This window comes from Melospiza georgiana, chromosome 17, assembly GCF_028018845.1.
Source record: "Melospiza georgiana isolate bMelGeo1 chromosome 17, bMelGeo1.pri, whole genome shotgun sequence".
Taxonomy (NCBI): domain Eukaryota; kingdom Metazoa; phylum Chordata; class Aves; order Passeriformes; family Passerellidae; genus Melospiza; species Melospiza georgiana.
In genome coordinates, this window is record NC_080446.1 from 5,942,504 (window position 1) to 5,956,866 (window position 14,363).

The window sequence follows — 14,363 nt, forward strand, 5'->3', positions numbered from 1 at the left end:
GGGGGTGGCACCAGAGTTAAGGAAATGCAAACCCATTTCAAATGCAAATACCAAGGCAACAGTTTGCATTAAAAAATAGCAGCTCTGAATGTCAGGGAAAGAGTTCTAGAGGCTTCCTCTGCCTCATACCAGCCAAGGTGTCCAAATGTGGGGAGGCTGCTATTTCCAGAAATCTGGGCTGGAAAGGGAGAAGTTGTGTGGACAGGTTCTGTAATCACTCCCATGGCAGCAGTGAGCTGGGAGAGCTCTGAGCTGCTGTGAGGGACCTTTGTGGGAAGCCGGGGAGGATGGGGGGTCCCCAGGTGGGATTGGAACAGCAGAATGGGGGAGAAGATGGTCCAAGCTTCAGTGAGAGGATGATTTGAGAACATGATGCCAACTTGCTGAACATCAGCAGCAGAACTGGAGATGTCCGGCAATGCCAAAGGCTGGAGTCTGAAAAGCAGGAGGAGAAGCACCAGGGATGGGCCAGGATTGACATTGTTCTGGATTCAAAGGTCTTCTCTCAGCCTGTGACCTGATACTTCTCTCTCATGTGCTGTAAAATCTGTTTAGCTCACATTATTATTTTTTTTTTCCAACAGGATTTCACGTTAAAAAAATTTTCACTGAGCTTTCCAAGGAAACAGAAGCTGATGTTACCTCAACAGCTTCAGCCACCCCTTGCCAAGTTCTGCTCTGGCACAAACAGGTCTCCTCCATCTGCTGTGTATTTCTGTCTCTCCAAATTGGTGTTCTGTGCATGTGATCCATTCTCTGTAAGAGAAAGCTTTGTGGGCCATTTCTAGCAGCTCACTCTGTCTCTCTGTCCTGGCTCTGCGGGCTGTGAGGGTTTTGTGCCAGCACAGCTCAGGGGCAGGCAGCTGTACAGCTCCTGGGCTGGGACCCCCCCAAAAATGTCTCTGAGTCACTTTAAAATGCACAACCCCAGGTGGAACAGCATCTCCAGCATCTGAAGAAACTGTGGTTTGCAAGATGGCCCCTCCAGGGCATTGTGCTCAGATCTAGAGGGTGGAAATTAATCCTTTTGAAAACACTACCCAGTTTCACTTTTTAAAAATTTTGTGCTCTGGCCACCATTACAGTTAAGAATAGCAGTAACTGCTGTTATTACAGACTGTTTTACCCACACACATTTCTTTACAGAGAGGCAAACTTTTACTGAACTCTTCTTTAAAAAGAAATTATTTTGTTGAAGGAAGACCAGAGGCACTGGATAGCATTTTCTTTAAATTGTCCAATTAAAACCAAAGTGTCCAAGAGCTAATAATCAAAGCAGATGTTAGCTCAAAATCTAAACCAATTATTTTTAAAATCTGTTCTTGATGGACTTATGCTAATGAACTATTTTATTATCATGAGAAATTGTAGCTTGTGCTGTGGTTTTAACAGTCTAATTACAGAGATAACACTTGTTTTGTGTGCCCGTGATAAGCACAGACTTTTAATTCACTCAGCAAATATTGGCATGACAGGAATGGGCCAGGACTCTGCATCTGCTGCTCTACAGAAGGCAAAAACCAGCGGCTCTCAACTTCTGAAGAAGATTTCAGAGCTTCTGTGTGTCTTCTCTCCACGGGGGATTAATGAGCATTTCTTTATGTTCAGCAGAGCATTTCTTTCAGTGGCTGTCCCTGTGCAGACCCCAAGGAAAGCTGACTTGACTGCGCATGAAACTGATGACTGGAGGTTTTAGGAATATTGAAGATATTTATTTATTTTCTATGCCTGCCTTTGCTGCTCCAGAGAGGGAGAAAACACTGGAGATGTTGAAGAGCAGACTGTGGTGCTGCTATGTCAGCTTTTGATTTCCAAACAGGGAGCTGATCAAATGCTGTTTAAAATCCTTGAGAAGGGAGCAGATCCTGATAGCAGCCCCCAGGCAAGGGGAGGTCTCTGCCCAGGAGGGAGAGGTGAGGGTCAGTTTGGAGCTTTCCTCACAAGCTCTCTGGCTCTCTGTCCATATGTCCATGAAAAACAAAACCTGGTTTTTCCTTTTATTTTGCCAACATTACTGCAGATACTTTAGCCAAAGGCAAGAGAACAGAACCTCTCTTTTCCTCTGTAGATTTGCTCTTTTTTTATTCTTCTTTTTTTCTTAGCATAAATCATACCTTGCACAGAAATGAAAACTGCAGTGCAAGGACCCACAAGAGCAAGGATTTCCAGAAATCAGGTATCCATCCCATCTGCCACCTCATCTATGAGAATCCTGGAAATTTCCCTGACCTCATACTAATGTAGCATCTATAAACAGAAAAGTTTTAAGACTTTTTCCAAAATTCTTGGAAAAAGAATTGAGCAAAGCTCAGTGTGCTGCCTTCAGTAGGGTCTGGCTTTATCAGATGCCTTCACTGTAGGAATCCCAAACTCTGTTTATGCTCAGTCATGGCCACTGAAGTCCCAGTCCCTGCCCTTGTCCTGTGATTCCCTGCAGGCCCCACTGCCCAAGAAGGATGTGTGTGGTTTATCAGGGGGATGTGAGCAGAGCTTGGGAGCACCCACAAGTCCCATGTGACACTGGAGCCCAGGTGTGTGGCTCCTGGGAAGCGTGCTAGTGTGAAAAATGCATGTATTTTATGATTGGCTTTTCGCAAATATTAAAATGAATATTATATGTGTTGTGTTAGAAAGTGATGCTGTATTAATTCTCTTAAGTACTTTGTTAAATATAGTTTTAGGTTATAAAAATTGTTAAAATAGAAACTGTGCTATGTAGGATGCTTTTTTTAAAGAAAGGGCTTGCAGCGAGATAGCAGCCACAGGACATCTGAATCTTTCAGAGAAAAAGAATTTATCGCCCTTTTATCAGAAGAAATGAACTTCTTCCCGCCTCGGAGGCGCTGTTAGGATTGGAGGAAGATGTTGAGGATGACCAGACAGAATCCTGTGTTTGAATGGAATTTGTGCATCATGTATGAGGTGTATGAATATGCAACAGGCCATTGCTTTTAAGGGTTAATCCTTTGTTAACTGTGTCCTTTTTAGGGCTCATGCTGCCCAAAAAAGGTACTCAGAGATCTGTAACTCTTTGTCTCTATTGTCTCATATTGTCCTAATTCAAATTGTCCAAATTATTATTACTCTAATTGTATTACTATTTTTATAACCATTTTATTACTATTAAACTTTTAAAATTTTAAAAACAAGTGATTGGCGTTTTTTCACACTGGGAATCCCACGGGGTGTGGATGAGAGGAGCACATCTGGGTGGGGGTGGTGAGGCCCTCACCAGCTCTCTCATAAATGCAAACAGCTCTGGTGGAGCTGCACCCATTGACCAGCAGCAAAAGGAAAGAGTGTTCACAAAGCCACTTACCTGGAGTCCGCTTCAAAAGGGCTGAATTGGACAAAATCCCCACTGGAATAAATCTTTGTTCAGAGCAGAGAGGCAAATTCTGCTGCCTGTGGCACTCTCCTGCCTACATCAGCTGCCCAGCCTGAGAAAATTGCCAGGCTATAATCAAGAGATATTTTTCAAGTGACTCTGACTGCTGAAAGAATGTGGAGGTCATGGGGCTGTTTTCTCCCTCCTTCTTCTAAAATCCATTTTCATACAGATCAATATCTGTGAAGACTGAAGGAGAAAACAGGCTTTGGGAATCAAACCCTTTCTGCTTGGAAGCAGGGCAGGAACAAGAGGCTCTGCAGCAGTGCTGTATTAAGGAGCAGGATTTATCATTGCCAGCCAAGGTTGGCTTCTCTTTCATTCTTCAGCTGGATCCTTCCTTTCAGTGACTCTCATTTCTTCCTTGTACAGCAAGAGGGTGAATGCTGAATAAAGATCAGCACCTGGCACATCCATGCACTGACATTTTAAAGGAATTGTCTCTTTTCACAGCACAGGGCTGAGTTTTCATCCCATCCATTGGTACTGGTGGTTCCTGGGAACTGGAAATCTTGTAAATTAAAGGAATTGAAAAGTTCCTTGCTTGCTTTTTTGTTTTTCCGGGTCCTCATTCACCTGGGATGATTGTAGCTTTGAGATTCAATGACTTTGATCAAAATTCCCATTTTGCAGGCAATGTGGTGAAAAGCCTATTTAAGATTTACTCCTACACAACCCCACAATGTGGCAGATAATATTCTCAAATGCTGCTCAACTTTGTGTTGGTGATATTGGTTTTTTGGAGCCTCCTCTGAGCTAATCCTCAGCCACTGGACAGAAGCAGGAGCCTTCAGTCTGTCCCTGTGTGTCCCAAACCTCCATGTGAGTGCGCAGGTTGCTCTGTCAAACATTTTGGGATGCTGTCGGGAAATGGGATTCCTGAAAGGCTCATATTTCTGCAGAACCAGTGGTGTTTATCCCGCATTTGCTAAACTGCAGCCCATGAAAACAGCTTTTTCTGCATTTTGTGTAATGCCACCTCACCCACTTCATAGCTGCAGAAATTTGATTTTCAGACCTTTATTCTGCCTTCATTCCTCCCTCAGCCACCCCCTTTCTCTATTGAACACTCTCCCTATCAATATCCATCACAGAGCATCTCCTCCAAAGGCCAGCTTCAGCCTCCCAACCCTCTCCTCATTAGGAAAGGATGAAGTAAATCAGCTCTTCAGCCGGTCCCAAAGGCTGTGGTGGAAGACGAATTGCACCTTTGCCTTTTATGAGTAATGCAGAGCAATCACAGCAGGGCTTTACAAAGGGCCATACATCTTCCAAGAGCCCTGGGTGCATTAGCTAAGTAGCTCTGCTGCACACAGGACAGCTGCAATTGTGCAGGATGGGGGGAAATAGTGCAGCTGAAACACACAACCCACATGGGAGCTCCTTCCCTTCTCACAGGACAAACTGTGGATTTGGATGTGGATGAGGTGAGCACAGTCTGTGTCATCTGCAGGACACAATGCAGGTGAAAGAACTCAGGGTCAGCTAACCAACACTGCATTAACAAATCAAACTGCAGCTCCAATTAAACGTGCGAGGATTAAACACCGCTCTGGAAATAAAGCTCCTGCACCCTCTGCTGGGGAGAGACTCGTGGCTGCACAGCCTGGTACACCAACCATGCTGCTTTTTCACAGGACTTTAATCTAAAATTCCTTCCTTCACCATGGAAGTACTCGCAGGGATGTGGCTGAGATGGGGAAAACAAGACAGCATCTCCGCCCACCCCAGCCCTTCCTGCCATGCTGAACAAAAAGCCTGCAGACCTCAGATGAGAAGGAAGCCTTGAATAAATAATATATTCTATGCTATCAATAAATCATGTAATAAAACCTAAATAATGTCTCTTCTCCTCCCATCCTTAGCTTAAAGGGCAGGAGGCCAGGAAACATTCATATTCCTGTCCCTGGTTCTTCCCACCAGCAGCTTTTCCCACTTCACAGAGCACCCCATTCCTTACAAGCCATACACATTTTGCCCCTTTTAAGAACCCAGTTTCACTGAATGCTTTTATTTCTGCCAACAGTGCTGTTTCCACTCTGCAAAAAACAAGGGTGAGACATCCTAAGGGAGACTTGTTAAATCAGGGAAGACCCCAACTTTGTCTGCTTTCTTCCCTTATTTAGGAGAAATGAAATCCTGACGTTTTGAGCTGCCGAGGTGGGCTGGGGCACTGCCTGTGTGTGTGTACAATTCTGGGAGCACTCTCCTGCTTCTCCCCAGAAAAGCAGCTCCAAGGTAGCTGGTTGTGATGCTTCCCTGGAAGCCCTCGGTGTGTTTGTGGAGTTGGTGCCTGGCTGTAATCAGCAGCAGCAATGAGGTTTCCTGGGCTCTGCAGGCGCCAGGAGCGCACCTGGGAGGGAATGAGGATGCTCCACCGAGGGGATGCTGAGCAGCTGCAGGAGGTTTCCAGCTCAGCAGCGAACTCCTTCTGCCCTCTAGGGTCCAGCTCACCTCCCTCCCCTGGGGAACGGCTCCAGCTTTTCTGCAGGATGGGCTGGAGGGGAAATTTCAGCTTTGAGCCACTCCAGTACCTGCCCTAATGATGCTCCACTGAGGAGGAGCAGATGGGATGACACCAGTTCTCCCAGTTCATCTCTTGTGCCCTGCTGCTGTTTAACCACTCAGTTAAAAGTGTTCATTAGTTTATATCCATTGGCTTCTTCATACTCTGATTTCAGGAAAAGCTTCAGCTGAGTCAGAAAAAGGTCAACTATTAAAGAATATTTTAGCATTTACTCTTTAAAATGAAATCAGGACCTGAAAAGGCACAGCAACTGTGGCTTTTATTTAGTTTGTGATTTTCATTTAGTTTGGAGAAGCAGTCCCAGGCCCATGCACTGCTTTTGTGGTCAAAAAGGAATGGAACAGAAAGCTACAAAAATGAAAGATGTGCCAGTATAACAAAAACCTCACACCAGTGCTGACCAGTGAGAGAGGGAGAAAAAGAAGCAGCAAGAATTTCTACTCATTTTTGATACTAGAAATTTGGAGAGATAAAGTGTGTCAGTGCCTCTTAGAACATTTGCTCAATAAATAATTAGGAAATGTGTAATTTATAGGTCTGGTGATGGGGGAATGTCTCGGACTGGCTCAGCTGAAGCTGAGAAATCTCTGAAACCCAAAGTGGAAAGAGGAGCTCAGGGACATTTGTTTGTTTTATTTAACAGCCATGGTGTGAAGAGCAATTTTATCAGCTTTTTAGGTGTGTCCAAAATCTCCTCCTAACTTGTCTCGTGCTAATAGTCCTTCAAGGGCAAGCAGATAAAATATTTGGTTATGAGTTTTGTATGAAAAGTCTCATGTTCCATTATTCACTGAATCCCTTATTCATGCCAAATTACATAATCTTTTAAAGTGTGTCCCATTCCCTTTTCCTTCCACTTCAATTTCTGTCTGCCTTTCTCTTTAACTATGTATTATTAACTTCCTTATATAAAGAGTGACCACCTTGCTGAAAATGGTTTCTCTTTCCAGAAAGACACTTTATGCCCAAAACCACCATTAAATTACTATTGATGGAAACAGGGTTCCATCAGGAAACAGGAAACAGCTGCCAAGAAAGTAATAAGGGTAAATTATACCCCAGAGCAGAGCTGGAGTAGCATTTAATGGATCAGAGAGATTTCATTCACCATCCTGCCACTGAGTTATTGCACAGCTTCCTAAAGGAAAAAGGTTTCTGCCCACCTTGAGCTTGAAATCAAAATGCTGGAGTCAGGTTTTATCAGGATCAAAAGCTGGGGTTGGCTTTTTTTCACCTTGGACTGAGAAGTGTCAGCTTTGGGTGTCTTAAACTCAGTGCCCAAAAGTAGGACTGAGGTTTTACAAACTGCTTCTTAATCTTGCAACACCTGCTTACCCCTCCAGTGAATAAGGGAGAAACGTTCCTTTAATTTTCCAGGAGAGTAAATGGTTTAATTAATCAGCAAACAAGGCAAAAAATAAAATACCCAGACTGGGATTCTGCTTAGGAGCAGAGCACAGCAGAATTTTTGGCAATGAGTTTATCCTGCAGAACTTCAGACCTCTCACTGCATATACAATTCCAAATAACTGTTAATTTGGAAAAAACACTTTTAGTCAAATTTTGAGATTTAGTTAGAGTCAGGGGGCTGTGAAGGTGCAGGGGAATCATTGCTGAGTTTACTGAAGGTTGCTGTCACAGCTGGGGCCCAGCTCCCAGCATCCTGATGGGCCAAGAGCTGAACAACACTGAGGGCAAATAGTTTTGAGTAAAAATCTGTTCACCTTGAGGAGCTCTATCTGTGAGGAGACAGGTAGATGTGTTCCTATGATAGCAACTGCTCTCCTAAGGGATATAAATAATTTCTATCATAACTTTTTTTCTAGGACTCCAATATTTATTTCTGCTGCGGGGAAAGGGCCTTCCTGATTTTTCCAGAGGCCAATACTCGAGGAAAAGCAATGCCTCCTCCTGCTGGTCTCCTCTCTTGGCTTGGCAAATGTGAGAAAAGGCTGCAGGTCTGCTTGGCAGCTCTGCTCTGGCACAGCAGGTGCCACGTCTGGCTCCTCCAGCATCCCTGTGGGATGCAGCAGGACAGTGTTTGGATGCAGCTCATAATCCTGTGCAGACAACTGGGGAATGTGCCTCAGCAAGCTGAGAATTTTCCTGTTTATCTCACTGGTGTGAAGCCTAATGAGATAAAATATAATGATGCTGTTGAAGCCCGCTTAGAGTGCTGTATCCATTGGGAAATGCTCACACCTGGAATTCTCTAATAGCTCTGGGGAGGATGGAGCTGCTGGAGGCTTCCAGCCAAGGGCTCTGGCACGAGCAGGGGCTGCTGTGCCTGGGCACGCTGCTCATTCTGCCAAGCCTCTGTCACTGCCTTGCCCAGATGAACTGGCAGGCTTCCTAAAACCCAGGCCCTGGATCATCCAGATTCTCATGCTGCATCATTCTGGAAAAAAATATCAGCATGGAGGAAGGGATTTTAATTTTTCCTTTTCACTTACAAAATGGAGCTGCTGTTTTTTCAGCCAAGATCACTACAGGAAATGCTGTCAGTCAATTCACTTCACTCCTAGACAGTGCTCCAAAATCCAACTTTTTTGATTTAGAGCTGATGCCTGGTAAGCAAACTAACTCATGGGTACCTCCCTTGCCAGTGCCATTTCTTGGCTCTGAACCTCAATGACACCAACCTCCATTTTTAGCAGGGTGATAAGGAGCTGGCACAGGGGGTGAAAGGCGTCAGAACCATCTTTTATCTGTCAGGATGTGGTGGATGTTCAACCTTAAGAGAGTCAATATCAGTAAAGGACTCTGAAGGGCAGTGTCCTAGTAACTAAGGGCACTTGAGATTTATGAGCGTGATTTTATACACGACAAAGAAAAATATATTCTAACATCGGAAATGAAACTGTGTGGAGGTTTAATGTCAGGAAGTCAGGGCCCCATTTATCTTCTCTTCATCAGCCATTATATACATCCCCAAAGTACCAAGAAATCCCCACAAATAAAGAAACAAAGAGAGCAGAAGAAGTGCAAAGAAAAATAAATGTGTATTTCATCTCATGAAGGTTAAATCTCTGGTATTTTTACTGAATGCAAATTTTCCATTCTGATGCTTCGAGGCTTAAATTAATGATTGTGATTATTTAATTTTCCTCCATTTCTCTTCCAGTTGCAACCGTCGCTGTTGGTTTTCACACCACACATAAAGAGTTTTGCAGCTGCCACAGTCATTCCTGTGAAGGTACAAGCTGACCCACGCTCAGTGCTTCAGTGTAAAAGTCTGGGCTATGTTGCTTTTCCACGGTGCTCATGTAAAACCATGTATGACTGTCTGTCAGCTTCTAGCCAGTCCCTTAGAAAAACCACAGGTCCTTCCCTTGGCACCTGTCCCTATAAAATGTACATTGCACAAAGTCATGATTGAAATGTACAGAGGAAATTACACATTCACCAACAGAAAAAGAAAAAAAAGAAAAGAAAAAAAAAAAAAGAAGAGAGAAAAGAAAACCCGATTGCTATTTTACAAGAGAAAAGTGTGTCTCATTCCATACATACAAAATGTTTTCAAATTGTACATAAGTACCAAAGGCATTATGAGAGATTCTTTGGAGATGAAACGAAAGTGCAAGAAAGCCAAGGCAACAGAGCAAATGAAAGGAAGCAAAGCAGCAGCTGTCTTTGCTTTCTGAAGGACAACCAAACTCGCCGGCTCAGCCCAGCCCCGGCGCTTTTCCCGCGCGGGATTCGCGGGCGTGCGGCCCCGCGCTCCTCCCGCTGGGAAATTCACCTCTCAGCTCTCACTGTCAGGACAAAAACGCGAACCATTTTTAGCCCAGGTAAGGCCAAATGAGCCAGGTGCTGTTATAAACCAGGCGAGTGTCAAGGTATCTCAGGGAAGCGGCAACACGCTCCAGAAATGGATGCACTCTTTGCTCAGTAACATGTTCAGGGCTGAAGCAGCTCTTACAGCTGAGAACTTTGGACCCAGAGATGAATTTCAGGCCAATGCAAAAATTTGATTACTATTTATTCAAGGCATCCAGCAGTATTAAACCAGAAAAGTTTCCTCTTCGTGCCTTTGTTTATTTAGATTAAACACTGAAGGGTAAGCCCTACCCAATATGAATCTTGTATCTGTGAAAATATTGGCAAAGTTCAGTCCTAGAGGATGATTCATTTGGTGAGGCTGGTGAAATCTCTGTATAGGGGCTATTGAAGTCTCTGGGCTGACCTCCTCGGAAAATCAGATTTATTGGTTATAACATGGTCCTTTCTTCCATAACTCTAAGATCAAAGATGGGCTTTTAATGTTTCTTTTCTTAATAATGTCTTACCTAAGGACTTTTTAAATATAGGCAAAGGTAAGACCCATGGGGCGCTGGGATCCTCTGCCTGGGCAGTAGGTTTGTGGGAGACCCTGGCACTGCCCTCAGCCAGCACCGCTGCCGTGGGACACCCTGGCACAGCACATAAAGACTTTGCCCTTGGATCGCCAAAGGCACAGGACAACTGCTTGGCCACACTTCTTAGGAATGGGCTTTTTGGACTTGAAGTTGGCACTGGCCACTCTATTATATTTGTTTGTTTGGAAGGAAGCCAAAGAAATTATCACTCAAAGAACTGCATCGCTCTGCTGCATGGGCTGTGCTGCCTTCAGCAGTGGGGTTTCTCCTTGGGATGGCAGTCACACACCAATCCCCTCTGCAAATCTTCCTTTTTGACTGAGACAAATTATTGAAAAAGTAATTTGGTTTTATTTTACCCAATGCCTCACCTCCAAAACAGAACTTTTCTTCCCCCCCTGTGCATCTCAGATGCAGCTTTGTCTGTTTTGATAAAGAACACGTGTGCACACGTGTTCATACCCACATGCACACACAGCCACACGTGGTGCATGTACTCAAACCACATGCACACGCTTCTGCAGCCAAAGTTGTGTTGTCCTTTTATCCTGCAGGTTATGACAAAGATAAACTGTGAGCTTCATTCAATCTGTACAGAATTTACAGTTCGGATGAATAGCAATGAAGAATACATAGGAATACAGTAGCTGTTAAGTATTTATGGGCTGTGTGTGTTCGTTTTGTTCAGGTATTTTTAATTAACATCACAGAGGCAATCTTGTATTTTAGCTTCCTGATAAAATCTGTTTAAAGAAGCATTCAAATGCAGTGAATTTCTTAACAAAACAGGATGTTCATTTTTTTCCCTTTTCCCAGTTATGTTGAGTCACATCACAAACCAGGCAGGTGACACTTTGGTGTCTGTTCAATGCACATAGGTTGATTACATGTAGAGATACCTATCAGCACATGGCATGTAATGTGCAATCTGTGTGCAGTACATGTGGATAATGTGCCAAAGTGACACCAAGCAAGATAAATTTCATAAATACAGTGTCTATATTGGAGAAACGGGAATATAGTTTTAGTGTGTGGAGTGTTGTTGCTGTATAAGAACAGTGGCACTCACCTATATGAATTACTGATAAAAGAATAAAACATTTATAAGAATAATTTTGAATCTCCTAAAGCGTTTGATACACCACGCAGCAACTGCAGCTATGTTTAAAATCTGCTCTTGATTTAAAATAACAAAATCTCTCTCATTTATCAGCTATATCTTGTTTTGCCTTGGTGTTCCTGAAAGTCTCAGGTACTCTACACTGTGTGTGAATTTTTTGAGAAAATGTGAAGAAATGTCAAATTTTAGGGTTTTGGGAGGAGGGAAGAGCAACCAACAAAGAAAAGTCTCCATCCTGTCTGCTGACAGGAGCATGGGGAAACTCCAGCTCCAGGGAAGATGCTGGATAAGCAGGCAGGACAGAGGAGACCTGTCACCAGCCTTGACTTGTCCTCATGTTCTCAGCAAGGCTGAACGTGGTGTCTGTGGAGAGGATAAAGAACCACACCCACACCTGTGATCAATCCTCTTCGTGAGCATCACTGCATATGGAAAACACTGGATCATGGCCACTGTGTTGGTCAAGTTTAAGCAATTAGTGTGAAATGCTGCTTCTGCTTTAAAGGGAGGTGCCCATGATAAAATAAAGAGGTATTTTCCCATTGTGGCTTGCAAGGCTTGTGCTGAGCTTTTCTTGTGTGGAGTGGGAAGAAAAGAGCATTTCTCCACATCCACAGCCATCAGTTTCAAATGGAGCTGAAATTCCAGCAGAGGCTTTACTGGCAGTGTGACATTCAGCCTTGTTTTGGGGTCAGAACCATCCAAACTGGAGGCTCTGGCATGGCTTCTACCTGAAATCATTAACCCTGCCCTAAAATTATAGGCATAGCTGCAGGTGAAACCCAGCCTGGGCTTGGCACTGAGCTTTGGAAAGCCTTGTGGTTTCTCAGAACCAGGCAAACAGATGCTGCTTGAACAACCCACCTGCAGCTGTATTTACAGGAATTAGGAGAGGGCAAAGTGCTTCCAGGTTCATTGGCAGCTTTGGAAACAGCACAGCTTGGACCAGCTGCTTTCCAGCTCTCCCCATTACCGAGATGGAGCCTGGCATGCACAGCCACATCTGTGGGTTGCCAAAGTGCACAAGGGTCTTGAAAACAGCTCTGGCTTCAGGGAGCAAAAACATCTCCACTGGTAGAGCCTGTGAGCTCAGAGATGTTCACCTGGACAAGAAAACCTGAGCCAGACCTCATCCCTGTTTCACTTTAATCAGCTAAAGCCACGAGGACAAACCCTCAGAGGGCACAGAGAGACAGCACAGACCCCATCCCTGTATGGAAAAGCTCCAGCAGAACAAATCAGGGATGTGTTGAGGCCATGGTGGCTCAATGAGGAAGCAAATAAATTGCCAATAAAAAGCAAAACTGTCATGCTAACAAAACACAAAGGCTCTCTGGTGTACCTGGTGATGCCAGGCCAAGTCTCAGAGCAGAGTTCTGGCATTACAGCTTCCCTGGTAAATAGTCTGGGCAGGGAAGGGGAGGATATGGGGTCAAACTCGGTCATGGCAGCAGTGCCAAGAGATACAAGAGACTGCAAACACCAGCAAGATGGGCAAACCCCGAGGGCCTCATGGCAGCCTGGTATTGCAGTGGGGAGAACACCGGCAAAATGTTCATGGAGATGAAAATGTAGCTCAGTGCCACTCTGTAAGGAGAGTGAGAGATGGTTCCATGAGGAATGGTTATGGCACAGTTCCAGGGTGTCTGAGACCACCAAGGCTGTAGGGAAGGGTGGGTGGAATTCCCAAAGAGTGGTTTCCAAGGTTTGGAAGTCACCTTCTCCCCTGCACCTTGGGCTGTGCTGCAGGCACAAAAGCACCCCAGGGCTGGATGCAGGTGAGAGGATCCTATGGGAATTAAATCAGACATATGGCAGGTCCCACACATGTGGGTTCAAATGGCATCTTTGAAATGAAGACCAGGCCTCCATCCTTGGCACTGCCTGCTCCTCCAAACCCCCAGCAAGGGCTATCTGGGATGCTCCTTTTCAGAGGCATCCAGATGGAAAGGAGGTTGTGACACAAAGCCAATACAACTCGTATTTTCTCCTCCCCATTTACACATTTGAAGGAACCACAGGTACAAACATGTTTGTTTTTTTTTACCCCGTAGTCACAAGCAGTAGAAATGGAGTCTGTGCATGCTGTATCAGAGGGATGGGGGGATGACCAGTTGCAGCATGAAAGACACTTGGTATATCAGTGTTACCTACAGAAGCACCGCAGCACCCTGCGAGGCGGCTCCCTGGGAGCACAGCCTCTCCCCAGGGTGATGCTTTTGGCAATGTTTACCTTGTCAGGTACTACAGCAATCTGGGAGTGCAGATACAGCTGGAGCATATTGCTGTCTACTCATCTCAGGCTGCATGCAGTAGCAGGCAAAAATTGAGAGTACAGTCAGTGAGATAGTCCAGAAAGCACATTCATAAGTTAAAAAGGTTCCCGCTGCTACCTAAATTCCAAGCGTGATTAATAGTGTATCAAAAGGTGTGTGTGACCCCTCTCCCTCTAGACACTAAGGTAAGGCAAGCAGTATTGTGTCACTGGGGCATCAAACACTAAGATATACTAAAGAAGATTCCTATGCAGTATTATTATCCTTATTATTAAAAACCCACCCTATTGTTATTGTTAAAAAAACCAGTGAACCCACACCCCTGCCCGGAGCAGGTTCTGCTCCGTGAGGCAGTAAAGTCGGGGTGTTTGTGTGCTAAAAGCAAGGGTTTGCTTTTACACCTCTGAGCAGCAGTGACCCTGCAGGGCTCGGAGGGGCTGCTGCCCTCAGCCCTCCCCACAGCCTTCTCCTCAATGCTACCTGCAGCTGAAGGAGCTTTTGTATCTGATTTCCTTGTCTGGGGCTCAGGAAAAGGAAGCTGATGAGAACAGAAGAGGCTGACCTGTGATGGAGAGAGGATGGAGAGGATGGGGACGTGAAGCTGTGGGTTGGGAAGAAAATGTTGGAGGCTCAGGGTTCACTCAGCCTGAGCGTTCACATGATGGAGAAACAGAAATCCTTATCCTGCTCCTGG